Here is an 8380-nt window from a genome sequence, read left to right on the forward strand (position 1 = left end):
GAATGTTGACAACATAAGTTATGTCACAAATATGATTGCATTTACTAAAGAGATGGTTTTTTCCTGGTCCTTTCCATGTGAAAGCTTCTTAGAAATTTCCATTTTGCTTTTTGGTATATAAAGTCAAGTGACATTTCTGTGTACTTGGTATTCCAGAATTCTTGGCTTCTTCTATTTCTTTGTCCTCATTCCTTATATCTCTTCCTTTAGCACACAGTTAACAACACACATACCATGGCTGTTGTCTTTGACTTGTTTTTCCATTGAACTAAAGTTCAGCAGGTGAGTGATCTGCCCCTCTTATAGTTGATATCTTGACATAAGTAACTGCTGAGCCAAATTCACAAGTCACAGGTCGTTCTGGATAAGAAGTAAAGGGAAAGGTAAGTTTGAGGCATTATCTAGAAAAGTTGCTTTTCATAAACAGTATGCAGGACTTCTGTTCACATTGCATCAAGCCCAGATGGTTATCACCATACACACTGCCTACATTTCAGAAGAGTTGAATATGAAGCATTGTTACAGCACTGTTTAAAAGATAAAATACACATGAGCAAATATGGAGGCTCACTAAAAAACTCAACTCGTAGGTCTCAAGTTCTTTTGTAGTCAAATGATCCTTTCACAGGGTCCATATATCAGATATCCTGCATATCAGATCTTTACATTGTGATTCACAACAGTAGTAAAATTAAAATTGTGACATAAAAACATGAGGAACTGAGTTAATGGTCACACCATTAAAAAAGCTGAGAGCCATTGGACTAGATAGTCTTCCATGTTTGCTTATTGTGCCAAAATCAAAATATTCCAAATGTATATTAGCAATAAAATGTAGACATACTATACACACATGAGGTCTTATTACATACACTTAATTAAAAAGTAAAACATTAGTATGTTTAATTTTATTTAATACTGCAATTACAAGGGGTAGAAGGTAGATGCCACTGGAAGATATACCAATTTCATACCTGATCTTATAATACTATATCATAAATTCACTCTCCATTGATGTCCTTACTCATAAACACTCATTTTGTCCTTCCCATATCTGAAGCCATGAGCATTGTGGCCTAGACATAAAGCCTGTGACCTTCAACAAGAGTCAGGTGTTTTCAAAGTAAAAGCCTCTAATGGGAACATTTCATTATAGTTAAACAATCCATTAGTTCAGAAACAGAATGGTTAGAATGAGAAAAACAAATTGTTCCAGACATTCATTTTCAGACCACTGTGTGGACCAGCTGATGTGGCAAGCCTAAGCACAAAAACACAGAAGGGGCAATAAAGACTTTAGCTTTGATACTGTCGCAGAACTTCGGAAAACAGAATGAGACTATATCTACAAAGGTGACAAATCTCAAATATATAGACAGAACATAATAACATTTAAAGTCAGATTCTCAGTGGGAGGTGGTAAATTTTAGTACTAAAAGCAGAGTCAATGGCATTAAGTCCTACTTTCCCATACCAGGTATGTGAATAGAGCTATTAATCCTCATTCTCTTACGTTACTATAGTCCATAAAATAGTGATATTATCTATCTTCTAAGGCTATATTTATTAAACTGAAATACAATCATTCAGAAAAAAACTTTTAATGAATTATTAAAGTATAGTGGGTAGGCTTGCAGTGAAACCTTCAAGTATCATCATTGTAGGAAGAGTAAATGTGACAATACATATACAAAACAAAGATAACAACTTAAGCTTTGCTGCAATGAAATATTATTAATATCACATCACTTATTCTATTTTTTATGCCTATGTACCCTCTATTATCTGTATTATTACTATACTTAACACATTCCATGCACTTACATAATTATATTGTACATAATGAACAAACATGTATAAATACTAATTCAACCTAATATGTTTATAAGTGAATTAAAATGCAAGAGTAGGAGATGACAAATGGATATGAGTTTAGGAAAGGGATGCCTTAAGGCTTATGAAGATGAAGCTCTCATTTTGTATCCATCCTACATGGGGAATGAAGTGAGACTTTTAATATAAACCATAGTGTAATTCTCCGCCTCTGCTTCTCAAATGCTTAACAGCATTCACCTCAGTTTCTCCCCTATTTCCCCTGAGGAATGCAGGGACATGCCTCACTGGTCCTCAGAGATGAGCGTCTGCATAATAGCACGGTGTCTTGTCATTTGCTCTGTGTGCATCTCTGCAGTACCTTCCTGCCAATGTCAGTAGCCAGGCCCCCAGCGCCCTCCATCTGAATCACCATTGAGCTTCCCCAAGGTGCCTCCACTGCACACAGCCTTTGCCAATGTCAAGGCTGTGCCTGCCAATGCCTGCTAATATCTGCACTGAGACTGCCCAGAGTCAAGAGTGCTGAGGCATCCAGGACACAGCAAAGGCCCAGAGGAGCAGCATGTGCTAGATCTTGCCCCATAATAAGACTCAGTTGCCAGCAGACATTTGGATTCCCCCAAGTACTACTCTTAAGTGTTGGACGTTGCTGCTGTGCCCCTTTACCATGCTTCTGCACGTTGAAGTGGGGTGACCATGCCCTATAACTAAAACTGGATTGGTGGCTCTAACATGATACATTAGATAATTTCAGAATTATATGAACTAAGACAATAGTCACATCTCTTTGGGGTGATAGTAATGTAATTACATGTTGTTGTAAGTAAGGTATTTACAGAAGGAACAATAGAGGGAAACATAACAGAATAAAGTAAATTCTTGAGGAAAAAATTATAAGAAAATATAAGTATTCTCAACTTTAATTTATTGATTCATATTCAAGAAAATAATAATGTGCTCGTATGTAATATTCTCGCCCAGGACAGATTATTCATTAAATAAAGTCAATACTGGAAGAGAAAAATAACACTATTAGCTTGTACATTTGTTTTTGTTTCAACTATTCTTAATGGGCCTCAGTGGTATTTTTTTTTTTTACTTCAATTTAAACATTAAGACCTTAACTTTTACTTCAGCAATTGAAAATTGCTTAATGAGTCTCTGCAACCCACTTTTGCATTTTTGGCCCATGGCAATCCATGTTTTCCACAGTCTGCATCTTGACTCGATGTGCAGCCTCCCTTACTTCCCCAACTGACTGTACAGCATCCTTTCCTTCTGTGTAAGACTCAGGTCCTCGGCATTCTTTCCTCCTGTCAGACTCAGGTTCACAGCATCCTTTCCTCCTGTCATACTCAGATCCACAGCATCCTTTCCTCCTGTGCCAGACTCAGGTCCACAGCATCCTTTCCTCCTGTGTCAGACTCAGGTCCACAGCATCCTTTCCTCCTGTGTCAGACTCAGGTCCTCAGGTGCTGTTGAGGATTAATTTTTTTCCTCTACTGTGTTTGGCATTCCTTTACTCTTCAAAGTGAGTTTTCTTACTCTACTGTGTTTCTATATTGTTATTGCTATTGCTTTTGCAAATTTATCAAATCACTTTTTGTTTGAACACACAAAATTTGGAAAACCAACAACCATTTTCCATTTCCCCTCCCAGCCAAGCTTTAGAAATTAGGGTGAACTTACTTCCTCTGTATTGTTCACATCCTTTCCTCCTCAACCTCTCTGATAATGTAACTTCTCTAGAGGAATGAAAAGTCAGTGGTAAATGATATTACACCCAAGTCCAGGGGCTACTTTGGTAGTCTTACCTAATATGTCCTTAAATTTTTATTAAATGAGTCTGTGTTGCTTCTCAATTCTCTAGCACAAGTTTATAATATTGTTCTTGCACACTCCGTATAGCTGGGTTTTCCCATTACGTTTGTAGGATTGTTAACCTCCGTCCTCTTCAAAGTTGATTTATTTGTATCACTACCTGATTCTATCTCAAATCCAATGCAAGTCTTCATTTTAATTCGCGGTTTCATATTATTTCTTACAAGACTTCACCTTTTAGCTTTAGGTTGCACTCAACAAAATGATCTCATACTTCTCTACAGGCAAACAGCTCATCATATAAAGGTGGATCATATAATGGTGGGGGATGCTCAACTCTTGGAGGCTGGTCAGCTAAAGAAAGCCACAAATAGCAATAATTTTCCCCAATGGTCCCTTCCAAAAAATGTCCCCAAGAACATCACTTCCTTCCACAAAACTCTACCCCTGAAAGGCTCCAGCTCCTGTAGAGAGGTGGAGCTAGTGTGGGCTTGAAGCCTGAACTTCTACATTCCAGTCTTTTTTGGCTTGGAAAGATACTCTGCAGGCTATGGAAAGAGCATGTCAACAGTCACAACAAACTTCACCTACAATCTGCCCTGCCTCAATGTCCTGTGGCAATGATGGTACATAACTGAGATCCCTGTTATGAGTGGGAGTCTATGCCTTCCACTACATAGATTGCCAGGAAACTGAGACTAGATAGCCCAGAGCCCTAGAGCAGAACCAAACATGAACTGACAAAAAAAGCAAAAGAAAAGAAAAGAAATCAGCAAAATGATTCCTGATGATATTCTGCTTGAGTCATAGATAGGTGTCCTGTCATCACCAGAGTCTTCCTTCAGCAGAAGATGGGAGAAGGTGCAGAAACCCACAGCCAGACATTATGCCAAGAGAGTCTAAATTGGAGGTCTTCAGTGGGTTCCTCACCTAGGAGATTGGGGAACCCCACAGAAAAGGGGGAGTGAAAACTTTAAGAGTCAGAGCTAAGCAGGGTTCATATAATTTCACAGTCGATGAAATGGCAAGCACGGGGCCTTCTTGGGGCTCCACCAGGTCCTCTGTATATATGTTATGACTGGTAGCTTGGTATTCTTGTGAGACTCCTTATAGTAGGAGTGACTGTATCTCTGATTCTTTTGCTAGCTCTTGACACTCCTTTCCTCCTATCAGCTTGCTTTGCCCAGCCTTAATCTGATGGTATTCACCTTGTCTTATTGTGTCTTATTTTGTCCTTGTTGACTGTTATCTTTTAAGATGCCTGCTCTTTTCTGGGGAGGAGACATAAGGGAAGTAGACCTTAGGATGAGGGGATTAGGGGAGGTTGGGGAATCTGGGAGGGGTACAGAGAGGAGAAGCTGTGGTTGAGATGTGATATAGGAAAGAAGAATCTATTTTCAATAACAACAGCAACAGAAGTTCCAAGGGACTTAGCCTGCAATACATGAAGCCTTAGGCACATGCCGATTCTAAGCTATAGTGCATAGCGAAGACTGAGTTTTATTTTACATCATATCAGACCTCAGCAGCCATTTATTTAGAAGTTTCTGGTAGCTTCCCATTATATTATGCATTTAACACATTTCCCCAAGCTGTCAAACCATACAGTTTGTCCTGTCCTTGATATTTTTAAATGTTTTCATCCTATATATGTCTCTCACTCCTATCTAAAATATGTCTAGAAATAGACAACTTCATGGTATAAATATTAATTGATAGCTCATGAAAATATATCCTTCCCAGATTAAAGAAGAACAAGATAATACTGCAATATAGGCAAGACAGCATAGAACTTGCATAGTTGAACTTTCTATACTGCAATCAGTTGCATTCACTGCAGAAAGTCTTTGTTCCCAAATATTTCAATCACAGCTATTCTTAAACTTGAGTGTATAAATTCTACTTTGTTATTTTTAGATTAGCTCTGGTTTGATTTGGTTCCACAAATAAATTTGTGTGTGCCTGACTCTGCAATCCTGTTGCTGCTCTTGTCTTTAACCTTTCTTCTTAGACACCTAGTTTATTCCCATCTTTCTCGATTCTCCTGCCACTTTCCTGTCCACTTTCTGTGTTCAGGGTAATTTCTCTGCTCATGTTGCTCTTCTTTATATCTGTTGAAAATCCCATCCAAAGCTTATAGGTGGTACTTATGAAATTCATTTATATGTACAATTCAAACAAGTTTTTTTCATATTTTATACTAAAAAATTCAAATCTCTGAATACACCATTAGTTTCATATATTCAATATACATAGAAATTAATGTGTAGAGTATTCCATGATTACGAATTATTTCTGTGCATTTCTAATCTCAGATGAAATTATTACATGATTGTCCTTTATGCTCCATCATTAAAACTTTTGTCAAAACTTCTTGCCTTTGTTTGAAACTATTTCTCTAGATTTTACCCTTAGACTAGTCCCACTGCTATAAATCTACTCCAATCAATTCTCATTCCTATTAGTTGTATTTGGTATCTAAATGATCTGTTTATAAAATGTTAAATCTGTAACTTATTAATAAGTATTTTCCTTTGAGGAAGGCCATTATATAGAATTGGAACAATATGAAGAGTCATTCAAAACTTAAATTGGCATGGTGTCTGGTTTTGTTTTTTTATTTTTAAACACAATATCTAGAATAGGATATTTTAATAGAACAACATAAAATAATTTCCCACCAAGATAGCAATCATTGATATTTGATATAAAGCTTATTAGAAATTGAATAAGACCTCAAAAGATGGGAAGATCTCCCATGCTCATGGATCAGTAGGATAAACACAGTAAAAAGGGCCAACTTACCAAAAACTATCTACAGATTCAAAGCAATTCCCATCAAAATTTCAACACAATTTTTATAGAGATTGAAAGAGCAATTCTCAACTTCATATGGAAAACCAAAAAGAAAAAAAAAGCAAAACAGGATAGCCAAAAGAATTCTAAGCAATAAAAGAATTTCTGGGGTAATCATCATCCCTGACCTCAAGTTGTACTGCAAAGCAGTAGTGATAAAAACCACATTGTGTTGGTACAGAGACAGACAGGTTGATCAATGGAATAGAATTGAAGACCCAGAAATAAACAAACACACCTACAGACACTTGATTTTTTTTTTCAAAGAAGCCAAAACCATACAGTGGAAAGAAGAAGTCATCTTCAACAAATAGTGCTGGTCTAACTGGCAGTCTGCATGTAGAAGAATACAAATTGACCCGAATTTATCACCTTATACAAAGCTCAAGTCCGAAAAGATCAAGGACATAAAAACAGATACACTGAATCTAATAAAAGAGAAAGTGAGAAATAGATTTGAATGGATTGGCACAGGGGAAATTTTCCTTAACAGAACACTAATGTTTCAGGCTCTAAGATCAACAATTGACAAATGGGACCTCTTGAAACTGAAAAGCTTCAGTAAGGCAGAAGACTGTTAATAAGACAAAAACAGCAGCCTACATATTGGGAAAAGATCTTCACTAACTCTACTTCTAACAGAGAGCTAATATCCAAAATACATTAAGAGTTCAAGATGTTAGACTCCAAAATGCCAAGTTATCAAATTTACAAATGCGGTACAGAGCTAAACAGAGAATTCCCAACAGAGAAATCTAGAATATAACACTTTAAGAAATGTTCTATGAGCTTAGTTGTTAAAGAAATGGAACTCAAAACAACTCTGAAATTCCACCTTACACACATCAAAATGGATAAGATGGACCATCCAGAGACTACCCCACCCGGGGATGCATCCCATAATTAGCCACCAAACCCAGACACTATTGCATATGCCAGCAAGATTTCGCTGAAAGGACCCTAATATAGCTGATTCGTATGAGGTTATGCCAGTGCCTGGCAAATACAGAAGTGGATGCTCACAGTCATCTATTGGATGGAACACAGGGCCCCCAATGAAGGAGCTAGAGAAAATACCCAAGGAGCTGAAGGAGTCTATAACTCTATAGGTGGAACAACAATATGAACAATCCAGTACCCACTAGAGCTTGTATCTCTAGCTGCATATGTAGCAGAAGATGGCCTAATTGGCCATCATTGGGAAGAGAGGCTCCTTGGTCTTGCTAACTTTATATGCCCCAGTACAGGGGAACACCAGGGCCAAGAAGTGGGGGTGGGTGGGTAGGGGAGTGGGAGGCAGTTTACAGGAAACTTTCGGGATAGCATTTGAAATGTTAATAAATACAAAACTCCAGCAACACTACATGTTGGCGAGGATGTGAAGAAAAGGAAACTCTCCCCCATTGATGGTGGGATTGCAAACTCAAAAGACAAAGTAAACTGCTCTTGGGTAATGGCACCTGAGTTTGACCTCTCATCTACACACACACACACACACACACACACACACACACACATTGAAATAGTTTTAAAGGAAAAAAAGGGCTTAGAGAAGAAATGAAGTGAAGCCTGTATGGAAAAAGAGATAATAAATAAAATAGAGGTTAATTTTGTCCCATCAAACATAACTATCTGAAACAGGTAAAGTAAGGGATCACCAAAAAGATTTCCAAAGGGTTATGGGACAGAAATGAAGGTCACTAAGAATTAAATATAAGGGTGGAGTAAAGAAGATTTTAAGGGCTAATGAGAGAAAGTATTCCATGTGGCACTATATTGATGAACACATGTCAACACAGATCTGTGGAAACCCTTAGACAATATACCACTATAAATGATACCTTGTGAAAATTTGCATGGCCACAATGTG

Source organism: Mus pahari, chromosome 19 (genome assembly GCF_900095145.1).
Source record: "Mus pahari chromosome 19, PAHARI_EIJ_v1.1, whole genome shotgun sequence".
NCBI classification, from domain to species: domain Eukaryota; kingdom Metazoa; phylum Chordata; class Mammalia; order Rodentia; family Muridae; genus Mus; species Mus pahari.